Source organism: Delphinus delphis, chromosome 8, assembly GCF_949987515.2.
Source record: "Delphinus delphis chromosome 8, mDelDel1.2, whole genome shotgun sequence".
In the NCBI taxonomy this organism is placed as follows: Eukaryota; Metazoa; Chordata; class Mammalia; order Artiodactyla; family Delphinidae; genus Delphinus; species Delphinus delphis.
This window is the reverse complement of record NC_082690.1, coordinates 67,526,740-67,553,335: the sequence shown is the minus strand read 5'-3', so window position 1 is coordinate 67,553,335 and position 26,596 is coordinate 67,526,740. Positions and strand designations below refer to the sequence as shown.

General features: G+C 38.0%; 1 protein-coding gene across 1 annotated transcript in view; it reads right to left on the bottom strand.

The window, feature by feature from the left end:
* PARVA (parvin alpha) overlaps nucleotides 1-26,596 on the bottom strand; it is a 179,387-nt gene that overhangs the window by 48,383 nt on the left and 104,408 nt on the right. The window lies entirely within an intron of this gene.

Genomic DNA, 26,596 nt, shown 5'->3' with positions numbered 1-26,596 from the left:
AAGACACAGGCTTGCTGAATGGATACAAAAACAGGACCTCTATATATGCTGTCTATAAGAGACCCACTTCAGACCCAGGGATGCACACAGGCTGAAAATGAGGGGATGGAAAAAGATATTCCATGCAAATGGAAATCAAAAGAAAGCTGGAGTAGCAATACTCATATCAGATAAAATAGACTTTAAAATAAGGAATGTTACAAGAGACAAGGAAGGACACTACGTAATGATCAATCCAAGAAGAAGATAAAACAATTATAAATATATATGTACCCAACACAGGAGCACCTCAATACATAAGGCAAATGCTAACAGCCATAAAAGAGGAAATTGACAGGACCACAATAATAGTGGGGGACTTTAACTTCACTTACACCAATGGACAGATCACCCAGACAGAAAATTAATAATGAAACACAAGCTTTAAATGACACAATAGACCAGATAGATTTAATTGATATTTATAGGACATTCCATCTGAAAACAACAGATTACACTTTCCTCTCAAGTGTACATGAAACATTCTCAAGGATAGGTCACATCTTGGGTCACAAATCAGGCCTCAGTAAATTTAAGAAAACTGAAATCATATGAAGTATCTTTTCCGACCACAACATGATGAGATTAGAAGTAAATTACAGTGAAAAAACCGTAAAAAAACACAAAATCATGGAGGCTAAACAATATGTTACTAAATAACCAAGGGATCACTGGAGAAATCAAAGAGGAAATCAAAAAATACCTAGAGACAAATGACAATGAAACACGATGATCCAAAACCTAAGGGATACAGCAAAAGCAGTTCTAAGAGGGAAGTTTATAGCAATGCAATCCTACCTCCAGAAACTAGAAAAATTTCAAATAAACAATCTAACCTTACACCTAAAGGAACTAGAGAAAAAAGAACAAACAAAACCCAAAGTTAGTAGAAGGAAAGAAATCATAAAGATCAGAGCAGAAATAAATGAAATGGAAACAAAGAAAACAATAGCAAAGAGCAATAAAATTACAAGCTGGTTCTTAGAGAAGATAAACAAAATCGATAAACCTTTAGCCAGACTCATCAAGAAAAAGAGAGGGAGGACTCAAATCAATAAAATAGGAAATGAAAAAGGAGAAGTTACAACAGGCACCATAGAAATAAAAAGCATCCTAAGAGACTACTACAAGCAACTCTATGCCAATAAAATGGACAACCTGGAAGAAATGGACAAATTCTTAGAAATGTATAACCTTCCAAGACTGAACCAGGAAGAAACAGAAAATATGAACTGACCAATCACAAGTAATGAAATTGAAACTGTGATTTAAAATCTTCCAACAAACAAAAGTTCAGGACCAGATGCCTTCACAGGTGAATTCTATCAAACATTTAGAGAAGAGCTAACACCCATCCTTCTCAAACTCTTCCAAAAAATTGCAGAGGAAGGAACACTCCCAAGCTCATTCTTTGAGGCCACCAACACCCTGGTACCAAAACGAGACAAAGATACTACAAAAGAAGAAAATTACCAACCAATATCACTGATGAATATAGATGCAAGAATCCTCAACAAAATACCAGCAAACAGAATCCAACAGCACATTAAAAGGATCATCCACCATGATCAAGTGGGATTTATCCCAGGGAGGCAAGGATTCTTCAATATATGCAAATCAATCAATGTGATACACCATATGAAGAAATTGAAGAATAAAAACCATATGATCACCTCAAAAGCAAAAGTATTTCTGCATCTCTGTGCCCATTTTTCTCCAGAAAGTGGGCATAGAGGGAACCTACCTCAACATAATAAAGTCCATATATGACAAACCCACAGCAAACATCATTCTCAACTGTGAAAAACTGAAAGAATTTCAGGAACAAGACAGGAACAAGAGAAGGATGTCTACTCTAGCCACTATTTTTCAACATAGTTTTGGAAGTCCTAGCCACGGCAGTCAGAGAAGAAAAAGAAATAAAAGGAATACAAATTGGAAAAGAAGAAGTAAAACTGTCACTGTTTGCAGATGACATGACACTATACATAGAGAATCCTAAAGATGCCACAAGAAAGCTACTAGAGCTAATCAATGAATCTGGTAAAGTTGCAGGATACGAAATAAATGCACAGAAATCTCTTGCATCCTTATACACTAACAACAAAATATCAGAAAGAGAAATTAAGGAAACACTCCCATTCACCACTGCAACAAAAACAACAAAATACCTAGGAATAAACCTACCTTACGAGGTAAAAGACCTGTACTCAGAAAACTATAAGACACTGATGAAAGAAATCAAAGATGACACAAACAGATGGAGAGATATACCATGTTCTTGGATTGGAGGAATCAATATTGTGAAAATAACTACACTACCCAAAGGAATCTACAGATTCAATGCAATCTCTATCAAATTACCAATGGCATTTTTTACAGAACTAGAACAAAAAAAATCTTAAAATTTGTATGGAGACACAAAAGACCCCCAATAGCCAAAGCGGTCTTGAGGGAAAAAAAGGAGCTGGAGAAAGCAGACTTCCTGACTTCAGACTATACTACAAAGCTACAATAATCAAGACAACATGGTACTGGCACAAAAACAGAAATATAGATCAATGGAACAGGATAGAAAGCCCAGAGATAAACCCACGCACCTACGGTCAACTAATCTATGACAAAGGAGGCAAAGATATACAATGGAGAAAAGAAATCTCTTCAATAAGTGGTGTTGGGAAAACTGGACAGCTCCATGTAAAAGAATGAAATTAGAACACTTCCTAACACCATATACAAAAATAAACTCGAAATGGATTAAAGACCTAAATGTAAAAGAGGACACTATAAAACTCTTAGAGGAAAACATAGGAAGAACACTCTTTGACATAAATTACAGCAAGATCTTTTTTGATCCACCTCCTAGAGAAACGGAAATAAAAATAAACAAATGGGACCTAATCAAACTTAAAAGTTTTTACACAGCAAAGGAAACTACAAACAAGACGAAAAGACAACCCTCAGAATGGGAGAAAATTTTTGCAAATGAACCAATGGACAAAGGATTAATCTCCAAAATATATAAACAGCTCATGCAGCTCAATATTAAAAAAACAAACAACCCAATCAAAAAATGGGCAGAAGACCTAAGTATACATTTCTCCAGGAAGACATACAGATGGCCAAGAGGCACATGAAAAGCTGTTCAACATCACTAATTATCAGAGAAATGCAAATGAAAACTACAATGAGGTATCACCTCACACCGGTTAGAATGGACATCATCAGAAAATCTACAAATGACAAATGCTGGAGAGGGTGTGGAGAAAAGGGAACCCTCTTGCACTGTTGGTGGGAATGTAAACTGATACAGCCACTATGGAGAACAGTGTGGAGGTGCTTTAAAAAACTAAAAATAGAATTACCATATGATGCAGCAATCCCACTACTGGGCATATACCCAGAGAAAACCATAATTCAAAAAGACACATGCACCCCAATGTTCATTGCAGCACTCTTTACAATAGCCAGGTCATGAAAGTAACCTAAATGCCCATCAACAGACAAATGGATAAAAAAGATGTGGTACATATATACAATGGAATATTACTCAGCCATAAAAAGGAACGAAATTGTGTCATTTGTAGAGACGTGGATTCACCTAGAGACTGTCATACAGAGTAAGTCAGAAAGAGAAAAACAAATATCGTCTATTAATGCATATATATGGAATATAGAAACATGGTACAGATGAACTAGTTTTCAAGACAAATAGAGACACAGATGTAGAGAAAAAACGTATGGACACCAAGGGGGGAAAGCGGGGGTGGGGGTGATGGTGGTGCGATGAACTGGGAGATTGGGATTGACATATATACACTAACATGTATAAAATAGATAACTAATAAGAACCTGCTGTTTAAAAAAAAATTCAATAAAAATCAATGCTTCTTGTGTGCAATGACATAAAAATTATTATATTAAAAAGCAAAAAAAGTCTAATCATGTTCTTAGTATAAATTTATATTTTTATCTTAAAGAACAAGTCTGGATTCCCTAATGAGAAATATGTTGTCTGCTATTGGATTCACCTAATCCACTCTCCACAACTCATTCGAGGATTGATAGAACTGACTCTCTGAAACATGTTTACAATGTCTTTTCTCCTCATTTTTAAGGGCTGGCATACAAACTAATTAAACTTCAACATACATCAATGGTTCCCCTATAGTTTACATTATCTTATTTTTCAGTAGTTTTAGCTTATCCAAGTCAAATGTCCCTTGAGTAATTCTTTGAAGATAAGATCACCCACTGGAAAATTTCTGTAGGTTCTGTGGATTTAAGAATTCTTCTCAGTAGTCTTGATAGGATGATCTCAAGCTATTCTACCTGTGATGGCCTGAAATGTTATCTTTCTCTTTTCTTTAGTTGCTTGATGCCATCATTCTTTATTTCTGAAGTTCAGGGATTTAACAAGCATATATCTAAATGTCTTTCTCTTGAATGTTAAACCTTTGAAAGAAACTGTGTGCCTTTTCCATTTTCAGGACATGAATTATTACCTTGTATCCTCTCCTATTGAAGAAATGACAAGTTTTCATATTACACTGCAACTACCAGCGTTTAGTAGAGGTATGCTGGCCATTGGTAGAGGCTGCCCAAGGTACTCAGTTAAGAAAACTTCTGAAGCCTTATCTTGGCTCAGAGGGAAAGACTTCTGGGATATATTAGTGACAACTGTCTTGGGAGTGGGCTGGGTAAGTGGGGAGGGGAGGAGTGGAAGCAATGAGAACCACTTTTTTGCTAGACCTGCTGTATTATATCATTGCCTATGAATTTTCATATGTATAACCTCCTCTGACTTTGGACTACTTACAGTGAATAGGGTAGGTCTCTGAGTCTGTCTTCTACATCAGTAACTTTTTCTTGCACTATTGTCCATTCTGTTCTTGTTTTTAAAAATTGGATTTTACACATTACCTACTGCAACACTCATGGTTTTTCTGTTTCCATCAATATTTTTAAGTAGTTTATTATACTAAAATTATAATTCATTTTTCCTAAAATTAAAAAAAAATCTGTTTTTAGCATCTGACATTTCTTATTCAGGATAAGAGTTTCTATGGTTTTGCTTTATTTATCTGCATTACTAATATTTTAGAAAATGTAATTCTGCTTTACATTTTCCACTTTAGTTATTATATTTGGATTTGTCTTCTTGCATTTAATTTTTGTTGTTGGGTACATTATTTTAGGCATTGATATTAGTATTAGGTGGATTTGAGTAAAAAGACTATCTCAAAGTAACACTTATTAACAGTTTTAAGTGTATCTCTTCATGTTCATAATACACACAAGAATAGAAAGAGTTCTCTCTCTCTCATTCTATTAGTAGAAATGAGATTACAGTGTGTATATTTTTCTGCTACTGTTTTTTTTCCCATTTAAACATATATTGTATCTTTCCATGTCAAAATATATGGATATACCTCATTCTTTTCGTTGTTGTTGGTACTTTTGGACAAACTTTACCCATTTTATCCACCACTCCCCATCCTATAGCAACCACCAATCTGTTCTCTGTATCTATGAACTCATTTTTGGTTTGGTTTTGTTTAGCTTCAACATATAAGTGAGATCATAAGGTATTTGTTTTTCTCTGTCTGACTTATTTCACTTAGCATAATGCCCTCGAGTTCTATCGTGTTGTTGCAAATGGTAAGATTTCCTTCTTTTTATGGTTAAATAATATTCCATTGTGTGTTTATATATATATATATATATATATATATATATATATATATATATCTCACATTTTCTTTGTCCATTCATTCATTATGGACACTTAGGTTGCTTCCATATCTTGGCTACTGTAAAGCCAAGCCATTGGCTCATGATGCAATGAACATGCGAGTTTCAGTATCTTTTCAAGTTAGTGTTTTCATTTCCTTTGGATAAATACCTAGAAGTAGAATTGCTGGATCATATGGTAGTTCTATTTTTAATTTTTCGAGGAACCTCCGCACTGTCTTCCACAGTGGCTGAACAAATTTACATTCCCACCAACACAACTGTTCCCTTTTCTCCACATCCTTGCCAACACTTATTTCTTATCTTTTTGATAATAGCCATTCTAACAGATGTGAAGTGATACCTCATTGTGGTTTTGATTTCCATTGTCCTTATAATTAATTATGTTGAGCACCTTTCAACATACCCATTGGCCATCTGTAGGTCTTCTTTGGAAAAATGTCTATTCAGCTCCTCTGCACATTTTAAAATTGGATTGTTTGCTTTTTCATTATTGAGTTGTATGAGATCTTTATATATTTTGGATATTAACCCCTTATCAGGTATATGATTTGTAACTATTTTCTAACATTCCACAGGTTGCCTTTTCATTTTGTTAATGTTTTCCTTTGTTGTGCAGAGCTTTTTAGTTTGATGTAGTCCCACTTATTTATTTTTGCTTTTGTTGCCTTGCTTCTGGTGTCAACTCCAAAGAATCATCACCAAGACCTATGTCAAGGAACTAACTGCCTATGTTTTCTTCCAGGAGTTTTATGGTTTCATGTCTTACATTCAAGTCTTAAATCTATTTTGAGTTAATTTTTGTGTATGGTGTAAGATAGTGGTCCAGTTTCATTCTTTTGCATGTGGCTGTCCAGTTTTCCCAGCATCATTTGTTGAAGAGATTGTATATTCTCATCTCCTTGTTGTAAATTAATTGACCATTTATCCGTGAGTTTATTTCTGGGCTCTCTATTCTGTTCCATTGATCTATGTGTCTATTTTTAATGCCAAAACTATACTATTTTGATTACTATAGCTTTGTTATATAGTTTGAAATCAGAGAATGTGATTCTTCCAGCTTTGTTCTTCTTTCTCAAGATTGCTTTGCCTATATGGGGTCTTTTGTGGTTCCATGCAAATTTTAGGACTGTTTGTTCTATACCTGTGAAAAATGCCATTGGGATTTTGATAGGAATTGCATTGAATGTGTAGACTGCTTTGGGTAGAATGGATATTTTAAATAATATTTATTCTTCTAATCCATTAGTATGGAATATCTTTCCATCTATTTGTGTCTTCTTCAATTTCTTTCATCAGTATCTTATAGTTTTCAGGATACAGGTCTTTTACCTCCTTGGTTAAATTTATTCCTAGACATTTTATTCTTTTTTGATGTAATTCTACATGGGATTGTTTTCTTAATTTCTTTCTGATAGTTCGTTATTAGTGTATAGAAACAAAACAGATTTTTGTTTATTGATTTTGTATCCTGCAACTTCACTGAATTAATTTATTAGTTCTAACAGTTTGTTGGTGGAGCCTTTAGGGTTTTCTATATATTATATCATGTCATTTGCAAATAGTGACAGTTTTACATTTTCCTTTCTGATTTGGATGCCTTTTATTTGTTTTTCTTGCCTAATTGCTTGAACTAGGACTTCTAATACTATGTTGAATAAGTCTCTAGAGTAAGCATCCTTGTCTTGTTCCTGATCTTAGAGGAAAAGCTTTCAGCTTTTCACTACTGAGTATGATGTTAGCTGTGGATTTGTCAAATGTGGCCTTTATTATGTTGAGGTATGTTCCCTCTTTACCTACTTTGAGAGTTTTTATAATAAATGGAGGCTGAATTTTGTCAAATGCTTTTTTTTTTTACATCTATTAAGATATCTTATGATTTTTATCCTTCATTTTGTTATCGTGGTGCATGACATTGATTGATTTGTGGATGCTGAACCACTCTTGCATCCATAAGTACATCACACTTGACCATGTGTACGATCCTTTTAATGTATTGTAGAATTCAGTTTGCTAATATTTTAGCAAATTAAGGGTTCTTGCATCAATGTTCATCAAGGATATTGGCCTGTAATTTTCTTTGCTTATGATTTCCTTGTCTGGTTTTGGTATCAGAATAATTCTGGTCTCATAAAATAAGTTTGGAAGTGTTCCCTCCTCTTTTTTCAAAGGATTGGCATTAATTCTTCTTTAAATGTTTGGTAGCATTCACCAGTGAAGCCATCTGGTCCTGGGCTTTTGTTTGTTGGGGAGTTTTTTGATTACTGATTCAATCTTCCTACAAGTATTCAGTCTGTTCAGATTTTCTGTTTAATCATGATTCAATCTTGGTAGGTTGTAATTTTTAGTAATTTATCCATTTTTTTTCTAGGTTGTCTAGGTTTTTGGTGTATAATTACTCAAAATAGTCTCTTATGATCCTCTGCATTTCTGTGGTATCAGTTGTAATGTCTCCTCTTTCATTTCTGATTTTATTTGAGTTCTCCCTTTTTCTTGATGAGTCTAGCTAAAGGTTTGTCAATTTTGTTTATCTTTTACAAGAATCAACTATCAGTTTCATTGATGTTCTCTATTCACTTTTTAGTCTCAATATATGTCTCACTCAAACATATCGTGAGTATCTTTCTATGTCAATACATATTGATATAACTCAATCTTTTACAAAAAACTGCATTATATATTATAGAACTTATTCAACCATTCCCCTGTAGATATGCAGTCAGGTTATATTACACTTTTCCCCTATTTGTAATAAAGTTGCAGTAAACATCCTGTGTGTGTGTATTTATGTATGTATTACCAACTGATTATTACTGGTTAAAAAAAAATGCTGCTGCCTTACAAATTTTCTTCTTAAATACAGTCATCTTACCAAATCCCCTTATTATTGTTTGAGTTTTTAACATTCTCTGGGTATGCAAGTAACATAAGACGCAGTTGTCTCTATTTTGTAACCTTATATCACTTATTTCGATTGTATGACATTTTAAGATGGAAGATTTGAGACCCTCTCCTGCTATTTCTACCCTTCACATATTTTTAAAATATTCAACCCTCAAAATTTAAGAGATCTACTCAAATATTCCCATAGTTAAATAATAATTTCATTCAGTGTTGCTAAGAATTTAAAGATAATTTCTTTTTTAAAGTCTCCTCAGTACAGTTTTCTTTTTTGACTTTTATTTTATTTAATTTTTATACAGCAGGTTCTTATTAGTTATCTATTTTATACATAATACTGTATATATGTCAATCCCAATCTCCCAATTCATCACACCACCACCACGCACCCCTGTCACTTCCCCCCTTGGCATCCATACATTTGTTCTCTTCATCTGTATCTCAATTTCTGCCCTGCAAACCAGTTCATCTGTACAATTTTTCTAGGTTCCACATATATGCGTTAATAGACAATATTTGTTTTTCTCTTTCTGACTTACTTCACTCTGTATGACAGTCTCTAGATCCATCCACGTCTCTACAAATGACCCAATTTCATTCCTTTTTATGGCTGAGTAATATTCCATTGTATATATGTACCACATCTTCTTTATCCATTTGGTATGTTGATGGGCTCTTAGGTTGCTTCCATGTCCTGGCTACTGTAAAGAGTGCTGCAATGAACATTGGGGTGCATGTGTCTTTTGAATTATGGTTTTCTCTGGGTATAAGCCCAGGAGTGGGATTCCTGGGTCATATGGTAATTCTATTTTTAGTTTTTTAAGGAACCTCCATACTGTTCTCCATAGTGGCTGTATCAATTTACATTCCCATCGACAGTGCAAGAGGGTTCCCTTTTCTCCACACCCTCTCCAGCATTGGTTGTTTGTAGATTTTCTGATGATGCCCATTCTAACTGGTGTGAGGTGATACCTCACTGTAGTTTTCATTTGCATTTCTCTAATAATTAGTGATGTTGAACATCTTTTCATGTGCTTCTTGGCCATCTGTATGTCTTCCTTGGAGAAATGTCTATTTTGGTCTTCTGCCCATTTTTGGATTAGGTTGTTTGTTTTTTAATATTGAACTGCATGAGCTGTTTATATATTCTGGAGATTGTTTGTCTGTTGATTCATTTGCAAAAATTTTCTCCCATTCTGAGGGTTGTCTTTTTGTCTTGTTTATAGTTTCCCTTGCTGTGCAAAACCTTTTAAGTTTCATTAGGTGCCATTTGTTTATTTTCGTTTTTATTTCCATTTCTCTAGGAGGTGGATCAAAAAAGATCTTGCTGTGATTTATGTCAAAGAGTGTTCTTCCTACGTTTTCCTCTAAGAGTTTTATAGTGTCTGGTCTTACATTTAGGTCTCTAATCCATTTTGAGTTTATTTTTGTGTATGGTGTTAGGGAGTGTTCTAATTTCATTCTTTTACATGTAGCTGTCCAGTTTTCCCAGCACCACTTATTGAAGAGACTGTCTTTTGTCCACTGTATATCTTTGCCTCCTTTGTCATAGATTATTTGAATATAGGTGCGTGGGTTTATCTCTGGGCTTTCTATCCTGTTCCATTGATCTATATTTCTGTTTTTGTGCCAGTACCATATTGTCTTGATTACCGTAGCTTTGTAGTATAGTCTGAAGTCAGGGAGCCTCTTCCTTTAGCTCCATTTTGTTCCCTCAAGACCACTTTGGCTATTCGGAGTCTTTTGTGTCTCCATACAAATTTTAAGATTTTTTGTTCTAGTTCTGTAAAAAATGTCATTGGTAATTTGATAGGGATTGCATTGAATCTGTAGATTGCTTTGGGTAGTATAGTCATTTTTCAGAATATTGATTCTTCCAATCCAAGAAGATGGTATATCTCTCCAACTGTTTGTATCATCTTTGATTTCTTTCATCAGTGTCTTATCGTTTTCTGCATACAGGTCTTTTGTCTCCCTAGGTAGGTTTATTCCTAGGTATTTTGTTCTTTTTGTTGCAACGGTAAATGGGAGTGTTTCCTTAATTTCTCTTTCAGATTTTTCATCATTAGTGTATAGGAATGCAAGAGATTTCTGTGCATTAATTTTGTATCCTGCAACTTTACCAAATTCATTGATTAGCTCTAGTAGTTTCCTTGTGGAATCTTTAGGATTCTCTATGTATAGTATCATGTCATCTGCAAACAGTGACAGTTTTACTTCTTCTTTTCCAATTTCTATTCCTTTTATTTCTTTTTCTTCTCTGATTGCCGTGGCTAGGACTTCCAAAACTATGTTGAATAAAAGCAGTGAGAATGGACATCCTTGTCTTGTTCCTAATCTTAGAGGAAATGCTTTCAGTTTTTCACCACTGAGAAAGATGTTTACTGTGTGTTTGTTGTATATGGCCTCTATTATGTTGAGGTAGGTTTCCTCTTTACCTACTTTCTGGAGAGTTTTTTATCATAAGTGGGTGTTGAATTTTGTCAAAAGGTTTTTCTGCATCTATTGAGATGATCATATGGTTTTTATTCTTCAATTTGTTCTTATGGTGTATCACATTGATTGATTTCAGTATATTGAAGAATCCTTGAATCCCTGGGATAAATCCCACTTGATCATGGTGTATGATCCTTTTAATGTGCTGTTGATTCTGTCTGCTGGTATTCTGTTGAGGAGTTTTGCATCTATATTCATGAGTAATATTGGTCTGTAATTTTTTTTTATTGTAGTATCTTTGCCTGGTTTTGGTATCAGGGTGATGGTGGCCTCATAGAATGAGTTTGGGAGTGTTCCTTCCTCTGCTATATTTTTGAAGAGTTTGAGAAGAATGGGTGTTAGCTCTTCTCTAAATGTTTGATAGAATTCACCTGTGAAGCCATCTGGTCCTGGACTTTTGTTTGTTGGAAGATTTTTAATCACAGTTTCAATTTCATTACTTGTGATTGGTCTGTTCATATTTTCTGTTTCTTCCTGGTTCAGTCTTGGAAGGTTATACATTTCTAAGAATTTGTCCATTTCTTCAAGGTTGTCCATTTTATTGGCATAGAGTTGCTTGTAGTAGTCTCTTAGGATGTTTTGTATTTCTCCAGTGCGTGTTGTAACTTCTCCTTTTTCATTTCTAATTTTATTGATTTGAGTCCTCTTCCTCTTTTTCTTGATGAGTCTAGCTAATGGTTTATAAATTTTGTTTATCTTCTCAAAGAACCATCTTTTTGTTTTATTGATCTTTGCAACTGTTTTGTTTCCATTTCATTTATTTCTGCTCTGATCTTTATGATTTCTTTCCTTCTACTAACTTTGGGTTTTGTTTGTTCTTTTTTCTCTAGTTCCTTTAGGTGTAAAGTTAGATTGCTTATTTGACATGTTTGTTGTTTCTGGAGGTAGGACTGTATTGCTATAAACTTCCCTCTTAGAACTGCTTTTGCTGTATCCCTTAGGTTTTGGATCATCATGTTTCCATTGTCATTTGTCTCTAGGTATGTTTTGATTTCCTCAGTGATCTCTTGGTTATTTAGTAACGTACTGTTTAGCCACCATATGTTTGTGCTTTTTACTTTTCCCTGTAATTCATTTCTAATCTCATAGGGTTGTGTTCAGAACAGATGCTTGATATGATTTCAGTTTTCTTAAATTTACCAAGGCTTGATTTGTGACCCAAGATGTGATCTATCCTGGAGAATGTTCTGTGTGCACTTGAGAAGAAAGTGTAATCTGCTGGTTTTGGATGGAATGTTCTGTAAATATCAATTAAGTCTATCTGGTCTATTGTGTCATTTAAAGCTTGTGTTTCCTTATTAATTTTCTGTTTGGATGATCTGTCCATTGGTGTAAGTGAGGTGTTAAAGTCCCCCACTATTATTATTTTACTGTCATTTCCTCTTTTATAGCTGTTAGCAGTCGCCTTATGTATTGATGTGCTCCTACCTTGGGTGCATATATATTTATAATTGTTACATCTTCTTCTTGAATTGATCCTTTGATCATTATGTAGTGTCCTTCCTTGTCTCTTGTAATAGTCTTTATTTTAAAGTTATTTTATCTGATATGAGTATTGCTACTCCAGCTTTCTTTTGATTTCCATTTGCATGGAATATCTTTTTCCATCCCCTCACTTTCAGTCTGTATGTGTTCCTAAGTCTGAAATGGGTCTCTTGTAGACAGCATATATATGGGTCTTGCTTTTGTATCCATTCAGCGAGCCTGTGTCTTTTGGTTGGAGCATTTAATCCATTCACGTTTAAACTAGATATTGATATGTATGTTCCTATTACCATTTTCTTAATTGTTTTGTGTTTGTTTTTGTAGGTGCTTTTCTTCTTTTGTGTTTCCCACTTAGAGAAGTTCCTTTAGCATTTGTTGTAGAGCTGGTTTGGTGGTGCTGAATTCTCTTAGCTTTTGCTTGTCTGTAAAGCTTTTGATTTCTCCATCGCATCTGAATGAGATCCTTGCCGGGTAGAGTAATCTTGGTTGTAGGTTCTTCCCTTTCATCACTTTAAATATATCATGCCTCTCCCTTCTGGCTTGTAGAGTTTCTGCTGAGAAATCAGCTGTTAACCTTATGGGAGTTCCCTTGTATGGTATTTGTTGTTTTTCCCTTGCTGCTTTCAATAATTTTTCTTTTTCTTTAATTTTTGCCAATTTGATTACTATGTGTCTCGATGTGTTTCTCCTTGGGTTTATCCTGCCTGGGACTCTCTGCACTTCCTGGACTTGGGTGGCTATTTCCTTTCCCAGGTTAGGGAAGTTTTTGACTATAATCTCTTCAAATATTTTCTCCGGTGCTTTCTCTCTCCCTTCTCCTTCTGGGACCCCTATAATGCGAATGTTTTTGCATTTAATGTTGTCCCAGGGGTCTCTTAGGCTCTCTTCATTTCTTTTCATTCTTTTTTCTTTATTCTGTTCCACAGCAGTGAATTCCACCATTCTGTGTTCCAGGTCACTTACCCGTTCTTCTGCCTCAGTTATTCTGCTATTGATTCCTTCTAGTGTATTTTTCATTTCAGTTATTGTATTGTTCATCTGTTTGTTTGTTCTTTAACTCTTCCAGGTGTTTGTTAAACACTTCTTGCATCTTCTCGATCTTTGCCTCCATTCTTTTTCTGAGGTCCTGCATCATCTTCACTATCATTATTCTGAATTCTTTTTTTGGAAGGTTGCCTATCTCCACTTCATTTAGTTGCTTTTCTGGGGTGTTATCTTGTTCCTTCATCTGGTACATAGCCCTCTGCCTTTTCATCTTGTCTATCTTTCTGTGAATGTGGTTTTTGTTCCACAGGCTGCAGGATTGTAGTTCTTCTTGCTTTTGAAAGAAGGTATTTTCAATTCAATGCATATGGAGTTTCTGCTAGTGATGGAGGGTCTCCTGCAGAGGTGGGGGACAGCTGTGGCTCACTGTGGGGACAAGGACACTGGCAGTAGAAGCTCTGGGAAGTACTCCATGGTGTGATCCCTCCCAGAGTCTGCCATTAGCCCCACCAAAGGGCCTGTAGTCTTCTCATTTTCTTTATTCAGCTAATTTCAGCTAGCTCTTTGAAAATTTTCTATTGATAATTTTTTTTTATTCTTCCAGGAAATTGCTTCTCTCACGTTTTTATAGTTCTGCAAATTGTTCATCACTAGTTTAACTTGTTATAAAGTACTAGGCATGATTTTGAAATAGGATGCTATTTAGAAAATGTTCTGATAGGATTATTTTGTGAATCTTTCAGTTGTTTTTGAAGTTAGCATCCAAATATGCTTTTGAAACAATGAAACAGTATTCAAAAAGTTCTGAAGTATCAAGACAGGGCAGAATAAACTCAAGAATTCTGAATGATAGAAGGACTGAGACGTTCTGACAAACAGAGTTGCCATATATATCATACTATATTAATGTAACCACCCTTCAAAGAATTAGAATACATAAAATACTCCATCCAGTATGAGAAATTCTAAGTTATTATATTTTTGTTTCCAGAAACATGGAAATGGTCAGTTTAAAAAAAAATTTTTTTAATTGCATCATGGTCAAAGAATTTGGTCTGTATGATAACTTGAGACTTACTTTATGGACCTAAGCAAAATCTGTAAGTGTTCCATACAGTTGAAAAGAATGAGAATACTCCAGTTTGGGGGTGTTGCTGGTTAATTACATTGTCCGCATCTTCTCTAGTCTTATGAACTTTTTCCTTAATGTGTTATTAAGAGAAATATGTAATGGCAGATTTGTCAACTTCTTGTAATTCTGACTGGCATTTTAAATTTTTATATATTTAATGCACAAAAGTGTGTTAGGTTGAAAATGTCAATATTTTCCTAGTAATTTTATTCTCATTAATATGTAGAGACTCACTGTAGTGATGCTTTTTGCCTTAGTCTATTTCATTTGATATTAAAATAGTTACAGCAGCTTTCTTTTAATTAGTATTAGTCTAGTATATATGATTACTTCTATTCTTTTTCTTTCAACCCTTCTGTGTCTTCATGGTACTATCTCTAGTAAAGAGCACAGAGCAAGATTTTATTTTGTTATCTAATCTGATGATCTTTGTCTTTTAAATGGATAATGCAAGAGGGAAAAGATATGGGAACATATGTATATTTATAACTGATTCACTTTGTTATAAAGCAGAAACTAACACACCATTGTAATGCAGTTATACTCCAATAAAGATGTTAAAAAAAAAAACCCGACACACACAAAAAGCCAATTTACATTGATTGCCTTTACAAATATACTTGGATTCACTTCTACCAACTTATTTTAAGCTTTCTACTTCTCTACTTTTCTGATTCTTTATGTTCTGCTTCCATCCTTGTTGCTTCTTAGATTAAGGTTTCTGTTCCCACTCATTTCATTTTCTCCCCATTAAAAGTAGGGAGGTTATACACTGCTTTATTATCTTATTGATTTCCCTAGAAAATTTATCATGTGTATTTAACTTAACAGAGTCCTATGTTAATTAGTCTCTTTATTCACATACTAAATAATACAAGAACCTCAGCACACTCTAACTCAAATCACTCTTCCTGAGTTAAGTACCTTAGTTGTCTGGAATTCTGATTCTATCTTCATTTTTTGTTGCATTTCAGATAATTTTTTGGGGGGGGTTCACTTTCCTTCTTTGTGGAGAACACCCTTTAGAAACTCCTTTTAGTGAGGGTCTTTTGGTAGTAAACCCTCTCACTTCATGTTTGCTTAAAATGCCTTTTTTCCCCATTTTTAAAACAGGTTTTTTGGTTGTTTTTTTTTTTCCTGGATATAAACCTGTAAGTTAACAATATTTTTTCTGCACTTTGAAAATATCATTCCAACAGCTTTGGGATTTGATTGTTCCTGAGGAAAGACAGCTTTCAGTCTATTGTTCCTTTATAGGTAATCTCTTTTTTTCTCTCTGCTTTTAATCTTTTCTTTGTCTTCAGTGTTCTTAGGTATCATTATGAAGTTTTCTTGTTAATTATCCTGTTTGGGATTCCTTGAGATTCCTGAATATGAGACTTCATATCTTTCACCAATTTTGAAAATTTTTAATTCATTATGTCTTTAAATATTGACTATACTCCATTCTCTTTCTTTTCTCCTTCTAGAATTCCAATTAGCCATATGTTGGATTTTCTTAATCTCTATGTCTTTTAATTCTCACTTTCCACTCCATTGTCTTTCTAATACTGCATTCTGGGTAATTTCTTCAATTCCATCTTCCAGCTCATCAATTCCTTCTTCAGCTGTGTCTAATCCATTGAGGTTTCTAATTTCATTATTCTATTTTTTCCCCATTTCTAGAAGTTCTATTTAGTTCTCTCATATCTGCCTGTCCAATTTTGATAGTTGCTTGTTCTTTTATCATCCTTTCTATAGTCTTAAAACTTTTATTTTGACATATTAAATATATTTTCTATTCCATAACTGATCAATTGCTAATATCCATAGCATTTGTGGGATGAATCTGCAGTTTATTGTTTTGGCTGATGCTGCCCATGGTGGCTTCCTTTCATGTGTTTGTTGATTTCTGATTTTGAGCTCATTTGTCTTGGAATTTTATCTCTGGGAATTTTTTGTGGCCTGGGTTTAAAGTTCATTCCTTTCAAGAGGCATGTGTTCCCTTCTGCCTTGGGGAACACTAATAACTTGGAACAACTTTTAACTATATTTTCAGCTTGGGGCATTTAAAGCCACATAAGTACTGTGAATCCTAGTCCTAAAATCTGTGTGAGTACAGACATTTGATGATAAGGAATTATCAGTGCAGACTTCTTCTTTGTCTTGTCCCTTTCATATCCAAGGCTGAGATAGACATTTATCCTTACTGCCCCTCTCTGTGGGACAAGATTGTTTTAGTTTACCCACTGAAAGTGTTACCCTTCAGAGACACTGGCTCTATACAGGGGTCTCTGATTCAATTCCCCTTCCTTTCAGACTTCAGGCTTTGTGTCTTGGCCCTGTAAGTGTGAACCATTAAACCTCAGGCTAATTAGGCCATTAGAAATTAACACTTATTTTACTGGATTTACACTTCCTTGTTGTTTTTGGCATCAGTAGGATTTCCTTCCCTTTCAGCTTACCCATGCAATACAAAAATATATTTTTTAAGGCTTATCCAGATTTTTAAACTATGCAGACCAAGAGGATTTGCTTGAACATTTAGTCAGCCATAATGCTCAACCTGAAAATCTATTTCCTTATCTTACAACATTAGCTTGTATATCCAAAACACTTATAATTGTGATGATAGCCATCATCTCTGATTTGTTCCTAATACGATGTCTTTGATATTTCACTATGTAATGTGTTCACTGTTAGGTTTTGTATAAATTGTCTTTATCTTATTTAGGTGGTTTCCTTTTCTTCCTATTTTACTTGGGATAGCTGTTGAAATGTATGAAGTATTATTTGACATCCACCGATAGATTCAGTTTTGCTACTGAAATTTACATATGTACTCTACCATTCTTTTATAAAATTGAGAATATACAAACATGGAAAAACTTCAAGCTGTGAGAATTAAGTCCCCTCTTCCCATTGCAGTCCCAAGTTCCCTAGTTCCACACCATAGAGAGTTTATTGTGACTTACCAGAGATATTCTTTATATACTCAATTGTTAGATGTGTCTCTTAATGCACACGCACAGTGACATATATATACACACAGTACTGTACCATACTTTTTTTACTTAGTAACACACTCTAGAGCTTCTCTACTACTTATAAATAAAAGAATAAGAATAAAAAGAATTTCATCCAGCTTTTGAGTTTTTCAGAGACCAGAAAATGTCTCGTCCAGCTTAAGAATACCAGTATACATTATCTTCAATTATCTTAGAAACAGTGACTATCATAGCAGTACCTAGGGCAGTGCTGTCCAAAACAACTTTCTGCTATGATGGAAATGCTCATTTCTGCACTATTCAATATGGTGGCCACTAGACACATTTGGCTAGGGAGCATTTGAAATGTAGCTGGTGTGACTAAGTAAAGGAATTTTTAATTTTAATTACTTTTAATAGCTACATGTGGTTAGTGAGTGCTGTACGGAACCACTCAGCTGTACAGTTGCACAGGCCATCTTCCTGGTTTTACAGAAGAGTGACCTGAGCTGCAGAGAAATGTTTTAGTGGCAGAACCAGGATTGGAACTCAGATCTCCTATCTTTCTCTTCATTCCTCTTTCAATTTTAGCATAGCTGCTACTTCAGCCTAAGTACTTTTTTGGGTGTAGGGAAGCGACTCTCAAAACCAATATGACCAAACCCTTCAAGATGCTGCTCTTCCAGGGACTCATGGAATCATCCCTATTTAACATCCATCACTTAGGGTCAGCCTGGTTTACTTCAGCTGCTCATTCCCTACATCACTAGGTTCTCTTAAAGCTTCTCCCCATCTATACTGCCACTCCTCTAGTTCGACACCCTTATTATCTTATAAAAGGATGCTTTGCTGGTGTTTCCTCTACTGCCTCTGAGCAACCCTCCTGCTGCTCCTATTTCTGATCATGGTGTTTTGCTCACAAGCCATCAGCAGTTACCACTGGGCACTGCATATAGTCTAAAATTTTTACTGCAAGGTCCTCTATAATGTAAGCTCATCTTATTTCTTTAAACAAATTTCTTGTTTTAGAATGGTTTTTAGATTTATAGAAAAGCTGAAATGGCAGTTCAGATAGTTCCTACATATCCTAAATCCAGGTTCACCTATTGTTAACCTCTTACATTACTACAGTACATCTGTCACAACTAATGAACTGACATTAGTACATGACTATTAACTAAACTCCATATTTATTTGGGTTTCACTAGTTTTTCCTTAACATCCTTTTTCCGTTCACACCTATTCATCATTACCTGCCTCATGTCCTCTGTTCTAGGATCATTTTTTCAGAGATGTCTGGTTTTTCAAGACCTTGACAGTTTTGAAGAGTACTGGGTTTTTCCTATATTTTTCTCATGGTTAGACTGGGGATTTTGGAGAGAAAGACCACAGAGGTGAAGTGCCCTTTTAATTGCATCCTATCAAGGGCACATGCTATCAACGTGACTTATCAACGGTGATGCTAACTTTGATTTGGCCAAAGTAGTGTCTGTACGAGGTTCCTCCACTCCATACACTAATCATTGGAAGCCAGTCACTAGATCCAGTCCACATCAGGGATGGGGAGTTAACTTCTACTTCCTTGAAGGAGTTATAAATCAATAACTTATTTGAAATTACTCTGTAAAGAAGATTTGTCTCTTCTCCCTCATTTATTTATTCAGCTATTTATTGATATCAATATGGACTTAAGGATATTTATTTTAGACTTTGGGTTATAATCCAACATTATTGTTACTCATCTTCTGGCTCAAATTTCCACCTTTAGCCATTGGGAGCTCTCTCAGATGGGCCCTGAACACTTTCAACATGCTGCCCCGCAGATATACTTTCTTCCCCTAGTGCCTCTTTTTGGCACTGCAAGATGCTCCAGGCTCATCTGTATGCCCTGGTTTCTATTACTGGAGACTGGAGTTAGAAACCAAGGTCTGGGTGCTGGTTCCCATCTTCTTTGTTAGCCCCACACCCCACTCAACCAATGCTGATGGTCACCTACCCATGTGCTCCTGTCTCTATAACACTCTCCACTCACACCGAAATCCACAGGTGCTTACCAGCAACATTTTTTACTAGAATGTTCTTCTCCTCCTTCATCTGGCTGAAATTCTGCTCCTTCCAGAAGGCCTGATTCAAAATGCCGCCTCTTTCATGATGCCTTTCCAAATCTTCAACTTGACAGCCCACAGCCCTTCATAGTACAGGTTGTGAGTTACCTAAAGGCGGCGCTGTGATGTATGTACGTCTGTATCCCTAAACTCAGCAGTAGGACATAGCAAATTAAATGGCTATTGGTTGACGAATATTAATTGATTAGATTAAGGTCAGTGTAAGATGTACTCTTTAGGGTCTACCAGCGAAAAAGAAACACACACACATACCCAACACAAAACAAAAAACCCTCCTGCAGAACCTTTATGTCCAAGGGACCCTTCCTAGTCTCATGCCCGAAGAAGACACCCTGTTTCAGTCATATGTTATTGCGAAAACCAGAAGGGAGAGCCTTATGACTTCCATCCCTCAGAAAAGGCCTTTTCTGTTCCCAGTTACACACACATGTTCAAAGATTAGGATCAGGGGAATCTAACATGCCATAAGGCAAATTGCAGAGCTGTCCCAAGTCAGGAAACCTCAATAGGAAACAGGCAGCAGCCCATGGTCAGATGAAATGATGACCCGGGATAGGCATTTCCCTAGAATCCCCTGCCTCCTGCCTTTCTCACTTAGTCACATCTACCGCCTAGGGGATGTGATGTTGGCGATGCAAATACAGCAAGGTGACCATGGATGCACCTGTAAGCTGAGACGCTGGGAAATGTGTCCCAACTTCGAACCATTCTGGGACTTTTACCCCACTTATTGGTGCACTGGGCTAAAAGAATACCCGGGGGAAGTGAGGATATTGCATCTATCAGTCGCCCTGAGAAGAGGCTAATCCTGGGATAAAAGATGAGGTGAATTTCTGTCAGGGGCTAGGGAGAAACTTCCTCTTCATTCTTGGGGGTGGGGAGTTTGTGTTCTGAGGTGTGGAAAGGGCTGGAGCCATTGTCATGAGAGGATGGGGGTGGGCACCATAAAGAGGCAGGCCAAAGTGGCCAGCATCTGACTTTTCCCAGGCGGTGACACCAATGATACAGAGAAATGGCCAGTGTTGGGAGAAGCAGTCCTTAAAGTAGGAGTTGCACCCTCTGGTCTTCCTGGATGACGCTGACGCCCCTTCCCTGAGCTCCCAGCATTCACCTGCCACGGCAGACAGCTATCTCCGGCCCTGAAGCGCTCGCCTTCTCTAGCAGGAGTACAGTCCAGGGGTTCTTAATTCCTACACAATCCTCAAGCACACAGTGATGGGAGCCATAGGATAAACGTCCCTGCTCCCTGTCCTGAGTAGGGGGATTTTGAGGGGTGGTGTCACCTGGTTTCTCAGCCCTGGGCCCTGGTTGCAAACAGAGCTGTCATCCTCATGAATGGTGTCTCTCTCTTCCTCTCTTCCATTCCCCACTTGACCACCTGTACTTTCTAAGATCACCCGTCACATAAACTTCCTCCACGCAAGTCCTTGTTTCAGCATCTGCTTTCAGGAAAACCTCAACTCAGATATGCTGCCCGCGCAAGAGGGAAGATGCAGAGAACAGAGGCCGCAGTGGGCAGCTGGGCTAGGCAGCTCAGAAAGGAGGACCTGGGGGAGGCTGCACCAGAAGAATTTCCCAGACTTGCCTAGGGACTCAGAAGGGCAAGGAGACCGGGCACTGATGCTGAGCAAGTAGCATCTGGCCACACAGAGGAGCAGCAGGTATGACGCCGCCCTCTCAGAGCTCAAGATCAGAGAGCACCCAGCCAGACAGTCCACCTGTCATCTCAGGGACGCTCAACTATTCAGAATTTCACCATAACAATAACACGCACGCACCTCTGGCCCAGAGATCCCTGCCTTGGCATCTTGCTCATTTCTGGGTTGAGTCCTTGTGCCATGATGTCATCAGCATGGCTTCCCGGATTCCAGGTCCATATCCTGCTCCCGAGGATGTGACTCGGCATATCTGGACTCCTGAAGGTCGCTATGCCATTTTAATTTTTTTCTAAATGCCAGTATTTCATAGTTAGTTTACTAATCCCAAACTCAGCCCCCTCCTACTCTCCATGCCCAGCCCCAGTACAATTTGAAGCTGAATTTCTGGAAATGATCATGCCTGCTTCATCTTAGTACCACCAGGTAATAGTACCGTACCTACACACGGATGTTTATCTGTGTGACAGGTAGCCAGTTAAAAACACCAAGTAATATGCCCAGATACTGATTTCTAAGCACCATTCTCTAATAAAAGAAACTGGGGTTCCTTGAAGAAGTAGTTGATTCTAGGCCCAGAGTAAAAGTGAAATATAAGATAAGCCTGGAGCATCTTATGATATGAGAAAGTAAAGAAGTGCTAAGAAAAAAAAATATGGGGCAGCACGTCCAGGAAGTGCCCAGGAGCCAACCTGAAAGAGCTCCTAGTGGTCAAAGGGGGAAGTATATGAGCAAAACATGAATAATGATAACATTGATGATAAACTAAAGTATAATAAGTATCTTTGTATCCATACTGATGTAAATAAATAAGTAAATGGGGGACAAGAGACAACTTTTCCTTACAGAAGACTTCCAGTTAATAAATGTGGAAGGAATAGGAAACTAGAAAAATAGAAAACCTCCACTAGGCCACCACAGTAATAACTGGCAGACATGCTCCACCAATTACAATTAATGGAAGGAGTGGAAGGAGAAGCAAGATATTTGCAAAGTCTTAAAGTATCTCCCCACAAATAAATTAATAACAAAGAGAAAAATAGCAACTTTACAGTGAAGGAATCTGGCGGACACCAACTTAATCGAGTGGTCAATGTTAACATCAGCAGTGATAAGACATGTTAACATCGTGTCTGCCCTGATATGATGCCCTGAGGACACATCAGCTCCGTGGGGTCCTTCCCCAAAACATATCACCTTGGAAGCCCAAGGTTAATTTCTTAGTTTTGATGCTTGCCCTATGGTTGGTAAGATGCTAACATTAGAGGAAGCTGAGTAAGGGGAGACAGGAACTCTCTGTACTGTCTCTGCAGCTCTACTATAAGTCTAAAATTAGTTCAGGGGGCTTCCCTGGTGGCACAGTGGCTAAGAATCCGCCTGCCAATACAGCGGACACAGGTTCGAGCCCTGGTCTGGGAAAATCTCACATGCCGCGGAGCAGCTAAGCCCATGTGCCACAACTACTGAGCCTGCGCTCTAGAGATCATGAGCCACGACTACTGAGCCCATGTGTCACAACTACTGAAGCCCGCATGCCTAGAGCCCGTGCTCCACAACAAGAGAAGCTCTGCAATGAGAAACCTGTGCACCGCAACGAAGAATAGCCCCTGCTCGCAGGTACTAGAGAAAGCCCACACACAGCAAAGAAGACCCAACGCAGCCAAAAATAAATAACATTTAAAAAAATAATAAATTAAATAAATAAATAAAATTAGTTCAAAATAAAAAAGTTTTAAAGAAACATTGACAAATGGGCTATGGGTTTAAGTGTTAAGACAAATAGTGAAATATAAAGACGATCTGGGAGAACTTCAGAGTGCTACCAAGGCAGGAAACAGCTTAATGTGAGAAAAGGATTTTGGAGCCAGAGAAGTTAAGACAAATGATGAGGTTCTGAGCTAAGGAGGAAGCAGTGGGGCTGGAAAAGTTTTTGAAAGCCAACCCTGACCTAGCACACAGTGAGCCAGGCACTTTTCCAAGTGCTGCACGTGTACTAACTGATTAAGAAATGGGACGGTTTGACACACACACACACATATGGGAACACAGTTGTCAGAACTGTGACTAACAGAATATGAAGGAAGAAGAAAGAGCTATCCACGATGACCCCCAGGTTTGTCATCTGTGGTCATAATAGCATTCCTCAAGGTGGAAAACAGATTGGACTTGGGGAGGAGGAAGATAAGCTCAGTTTGGGGCAGGCTGGTTATAGGTGCCTGTGTGACAGCCAGGTGGGCAGGTACAAGATAACCTTACTTACAGCTTCAAAGCGAAAGCCGTTCCAGAGATAGAGACCTGAGAATGGTGATCATATAGCTGATGGCTGAAACTATAGGTGTGGATGAAATCACCCAGGAAGAGGGTATGAAACAAAAAGAGAAGGGGGCCAAGGATGGAAGGTGGAGGAACCCCAACCATTACGGAAAGAAGAACAGATGAGGAGGACTAAGAAGTGGGTGTCAGAGGCGGAAGAGGACCCGTCACAGAAACCGTCAGGCTGGGGTGGGGGGGTGAGGTGTTCAGTAGTGTCAAATGCCACCACGTAAGAAGAGCTCTCAATTGACACTGGTGACCTGGGAAGGAAAAGTTGATGGGTAGGTGGTGGCACCCAGCCTGTACCTAAGGACTGAATACTTAGTGGTAGGAAAGCAGAACAGGGAGTGCCAAACATTATCCTGAGAAACCTGGCTGGGAACGAAGAAAGAAAAATAGCCAGAGGGGAACTCGAGGTCAGAGGGGTCACCCAAAACCCCGTCTCCAGACTGATTCCTCCCAGGAGCTCCTGACACATAGTTTCAACCGCAAACTAGTTCTCTCCACTGGGTACTCTGCCTGTAGCTTTTGAGTGTGTACGTCTAGCCTTAGACCTACAACGGTTCTACACTTAAGTTGACAAAAGAGGCATCACCTCCGCTGTGAATCGCATTTTCAACATGAACATTGAGATCTGAGATGATCTAACCTGACTGTACTTGATGCCTGACTTGGGGCGGCACGGATGATGCTGGACAGTTTTGTAACCATTCCCGGAGGTGAGATTGCTCACGACCACGTTCCATCACTGCACAGCCATGTTCCACCCCTGCTTTCAAAGCCCAGCGTAGAACACTTCCAGACAGTTTCAGATCCCAACTAGAAATCTGCTGGCGGGGTTAAAAGCTACAGTCACTAGGAGAGATGCTCAGTGAGGCTCACGGCTTTTTCACATCCGCATGTGCCAAAGATGTTTCATTCCTCTCCGTGTTCAGTTGCGTCTACAAGCCTTTAGATATGAACACTCATTAATATTGACGTTTGAGTACTGAATCGGCTTAGCTTCCTAGAAATTACTAGATTTTATATTATTCATTCATTCATTCAATATACATTGATTAAGTGCTGGGCAACATGTTAGTACTGGAGAAGACTGGATAAATAAATGCGAAAAGGTTCCTTTTCTTGAGAAGCCCACATACACTTACATGAACAGCTACAAACAACATGGAATATCCTATAATAATAAAGCCATGTATATTATGTATACATGTCTGTGTGTGTCTATATAATAAAGCATTATGTTATGTATACGTCTGTGTATCTATATAACAAAGGCACGTATGTTATGTATACGTCTATCTATATAATAAAGGCACGTATGTTATGTACCCGCGTGTGTGTCCATGTAATAAAGACCTGCATGTTATGTATACATGTGTGTGTATCTATTTCTGAGGGAACACAGACGACAGCATGACTATCCCTTCCAGATGTGACTGGGTTGTGAGGGGTATTAGAGGGAGGCGTGCTCAGTTGACTGTAGAGATTGGAAAGATGAGCAATAATGGTTTGCCTCGGTGGATAAAGGAGGAAGAAAGGCCCTAGAGGCAGAAGGAACAGCAAGTGCAAAAGTAGAGAGGTGTGAATATGCCCGATGCATGTCATAACGTGGTGATGGTGTTCATAAACGTAACAAAACCACCAATGAAATGATGAAAGACACTGACTGGGCACTGACTGGGCATCAGGTGCTACTCTAAGCACTTTCCATGGCATGAGCCACGTGTGTGAGTGGTCAGAGGGGAGGCTGACAAGACAGCTGGGGATCGGAGGATGAAATGTTTTGAATGTTGTACTAATAGGCCTGGACTTTGTCCCACAGGTAGGGGAGAGTGAGTACTGGCAAGATGAGACTTGCAATTAAAAAAGATTCCTCAGCTAGCTGTGTGGGGAACGGGTTGGAGGAGGTGAGATGGGAAGCAAAGAGGTGAGCTGGGAAATTGTTTCAACAGTTCAGACAAGTGAAAAATGCAGGGAGGAGGAATGCGGGAGAGAATTCTGAGTAAGAAACGGGCCTTGGAGACCCCCCGCCCCGCCCCACAGCCATGGGGGAGCAAGGAAGAGGGGACGGAGTTCTAGTCACTCGGAGGGGCAGGAACATCTTCAGGAAAGTGGATGAGCTCAGCTGAGGTGCACGCAGGTGGACGTGCCGAGTGGAGTGGGCAGCTAAGAATGAAAGTCTAGAACTTGGGGCAGTGGTTAGGATGAGAGAAAGTGGGGCGCAGAGAGGGGAAGTCCAAATCTAGTCAAGTTGAATCTGTCCTTTCATCACCAACCTCACCCTGAAGTCTCCCGTCCCCGCCTCCTCCACGCTTTCACACAACAGGTATGAATGGATACAGGGACACATACCCTTCCAGATGCAAGTTACCTGGAGACACACAGGGGCCAAGCATCATAAAGCACGTACTTCCGCATACTTGCACCAACCTATAGAGAGATACGCAGAGGAACACACACACACACACACACACACACACACACACACACACACACACACACAGAGGTCCATAGGAGAGAGGTACACGAACACATACGTGCATCTCCACACACATGTAAATAGACCTACAGAGGTCACAGAAGCACAATTTTCTGGAGAGGGCGAGGCATGTATTCCAGTGTACAGCGGAGTCTTTCCATGCTGATGACTCTCGTCTGTGAGGGGGAGTAGCCCCATCTGGTCACAAAGACTCCCTGTGCAATGCATTCATGTAAAACATTCCAAGAGGACAGCTAACTGAT